A 3,696-nucleotide genomic window follows, 5' to 3' on the forward strand; every position below is an offset into this window, starting at 1 on the left:
AACATGTACTGACTCTTCTAAAACTTGAGTTCGTTTATTAAAAACTCTGTATGCTTTGCTGTTTGTTGAGTAGCCTAAAAAGATAGCTTCATCAGCTTTTGAGTCAAACTTAGCTAGGCTATCTTTGGTGTTTAAAATAAAACATTTACAGCCAAAGGCACGAAAGTATCCAATGTTGGGCTTTCGTCCTTTCCAAAGTTCGTAGGGGGTTTTCTTTAGTATAGGTCTAACAAGAGCCCTATTAAGAATATAGCACGCTGTGTTGACAGCTTCTCCCTAAAAATATTTTGGAAGCCTATGCTCACTCAGCATTGTCCTGGCTATTTCAACCAAGGTTCTGTTCTTCCTTTCTACAACCCCATTTTGTTGAGGCGTTCTAGGAGCAGAAAAATTATGGTCAATGCCGTTGGTTTCACAGAATTCAACAAACTGTTGGTTCTTGAATTCTCCACCATTATCACTTCGGATGTGAGCCAGCTTTAGGTCTTTATCATTTTCAAGTTTTCTAACCAAATTTGAAAATGTCTCAATGGTCTCATCCTTGCTACTCAGCAAGATGATCCAAGTGTACCGAGAAAAGTCATCTATAATGACTAAGGAAAATCTTCTTCCACCCAGACTCAGTGGCTGGACTGGACCAAAGAGATCCAAGTGTAGTAACTCTAACGGACGCTTAGTTGAGACAATATTTTTACTATGAAAAGATTGTTTGGTTTGTTTTCCAGCTTGGCAAGCGTGGCATAGTTGATCTTTTTCAAATTTAAGTTCTGGCAGTCCCTCAACCAATTGCTTTCTTGCTAATTTGGCCAGGAGGTCCATGCTTACATGACCAAGTCTCATGTGCCATAGCCAGGAATTTTCTTCCTTTGATACTAAGCATACAGTTTTTGAAAACTTTTTCTCTAAGTTCAGCATGAAGACATTATCAATGCGAGGGGCAGTTAAAATTAACTCATTAGTTTTACCCTCGTATATTTTACATCCAGTGTCATCAAATATAACTTTTCTCCCATTGTCACATAGCTGAGCTACGCTGAGTAAGTTATATTTGAGTCAGCTGACTAGGGAGACAGACTCAATAGTAGGATTACCTCCAATGGTTCCTGATCCTACTATCTTACCCTTTTTGTTGTCTCCAAAACTTACGCTTCCTCCTCGTTTACGCTCGAATGTGATGAACTGAGTTTCATCACCAGTCATATGCCTCGAGCATGCGCTGTCAATATACCACATCTTTGACTTCTCAGCACATCTCAGGCTTACCTGCAATGTAACTAGTTACTTTTAGGTACCCAATTCTTTTTGGGTCCTTGCTTGTTAGGTTCAACAGGTAAAGCATCATATTTTATTTTATGGCGGCATACTTGGACTGTATGGCCATTCTTTCCACAGAAGTCACAGCTGACCTTCCGTTTAGGATTTCTCACTGACTGGTCAGCACCCCAGTGCTGAGCGTGCCAGCACACCTTTGTGGTGTGTCCTTTCTTCCCACAGAAGTCACACTAGACATTCTGCTGAGGATTCCATCTCTGCTGACCAGTACTTCGATACTGAGTGTTCAGAGGGATATTTCTTTTGTTTGGAACCTTTAGTTGGTTATGAATGGATGTGACATCCTTTCTCAGTTTCTTAGAATCTGATTGGACCTCAGAGACAAACTTTTGCATAATTCCAATGTTACTATGCAAATCTGAGTTGTCCTGAAGAAGATATCGAAGGTCACTCAGTTTGACCTCCTCAACCTCGTCACATCGCCTGCTGAGTGCTCTAACCTTTTTATTACACTTTTTGACAAGTGTGTAAAGATCACTCAGGGCATTAACCATTTCATTTCTAAGCAAGGGTAGTGATATTACCTCAGTTGACTGTTCCTCATCATCAGATGCAATGGAGGGGTAAGCATGCTCAGAAGCACATGGCTCAGCAAGTTCGTCAGCCATGAAACAAATCTTCACTGACTCAGTGGCATCAGCTTCAGATGATGATGAATCATCACTATCACTCCAGGTTGCCACCATTGCCTTCTTGCCATTCTTTCTTTCTTTCCTCAGCGAGGGACAGCTTGACTTGATATGGCCAGTTTGATGACATTCAAAGCAAGTAATGGGCTTTGAGCTGTCCTTCTTGTACTTGCTGTCGCTGGAGTCAGCTTTGTACTTATCAAACTTTTTATAAGGCTTCTTAGAATATCTGTCATTCTTTTTGAACAACCTATTCATCTTTCTGGTAAACATAGCCATCTCTTCATCGTCTGTTGAGCTTCCATCAGTGGAGTCAGCTTTCATGACAAGAGACTTTTGCTTCTTGTCTTCAGACTTTTCCTTCACCTCGAAATTCTTTATCGAGATCTCATGGGTCAGCAGTGAGCCGATGAGTTCATCATCCTTATAGGTGGTTAAGTCTTGAGCTTCCTCAACAGCGGTCTTCTTTGCTTGCCAGTTTTTAGGAAGACTCCTAAGAATCTTCTTGACTTGTTCTTCCTCAGTGAAGATCTTTCCAAGTCTCTTGAGCTCGTTGATGATGTTTGTAAACCTTGCATTCATGTCAGAGATTCCTTCATCATCATTCATTTCGAACAGCTCGTATCTCATCTGCTGGTTCACATTGGACTCCTTTACTTTGTTGGTTCCTTCGTAGGTAACCTCCAGCTTCTTCCAGATCTCTTGCGCTGACTCACAACCTGATATCTTGTTATATTCTGCAGCATCAAGCGAACAGTGAAGCATGTTTATAGCCGAAGCGTGATTTTGTAGCTTCTTGAGATCATCCTCTGTCCATTTGGCCTCAGCTTTGACAACTGTTTGGCCAGCCACAACTTCAACAGGAACAAATGGGCCTTGGACTATTGAAAGCCATGCACTTATATTTGTTGCCTGAATAAAGTTTTTCATCCTATTCTTCCAGAAGGTGTAGTTAGACCCGAAGAATAGGGGAGGCCGAGTAATGGACAGCCCCTCAGGTAAGATCTGAGTTGTCTGGTTTCCTTGGAGAAACCGAGTGTTGTTTTCAGCCATAGTGGGGATCAGCTCAAGGTAGTTAAACCTTTCACAGTGAGCTTTTAAGCTCTGATACCACTTGTTGGTCCCTTATAACGTAACGAGTTAGTTCCAAGGGGGGGATAGGAACTATTTTAAATTTTAGTACGTTAAGGCTGACTTCTTTTTCTTTGAAAAAGGATTACACAGCGCGCTGAGTAAATTAAGACACTAGCTTAGTCAACTGGTGACTAAGTCAGCTTCTTTCTTTGAGTCAGGAGATAGCACTTGAGTCTATTCCTGAACTCAGATACTGAACACACACAACTCAGCGTGACCTTTTTACTTGGTCAGTTTTGTTTAAGCAAGCAATATATATATTAAGGAGTTTAAGGTTAGAAAGATGTTACTCAGCAGATTTATCCAGGTTCGGCCTCTAAGCCTACGTCATGTCCCCGGAACACGTTCCGAGCTTTCGAATTCTCTACAGAGCTCTATAACGGTAGAGCATCAAACCTTTTACAACTTAGAAGCTGAGTATAACAAGAGTACCTTCCTCTATACCTCTACTCACTCCTAATCTCTTGCTGAGTACTATAACCGAGTACTCAGCCTCTCCTTTTTAATCTCTAGAAATGATAAAGATTTGTCCTAAACAACAATTGCTAAGACACCTTAGATGATTGAATAATCACTCTAGACTTTTACACAAAAGATATAG

Source organism: Euphorbia lathyris, chromosome 4 (assembly GCF_963576675.1).
Source record: "Euphorbia lathyris chromosome 4, ddEupLath1.1, whole genome shotgun sequence".
Taxonomy (NCBI): domain Eukaryota; kingdom Viridiplantae; phylum Streptophyta; class Magnoliopsida; order Malpighiales; family Euphorbiaceae; genus Euphorbia; species Euphorbia lathyris.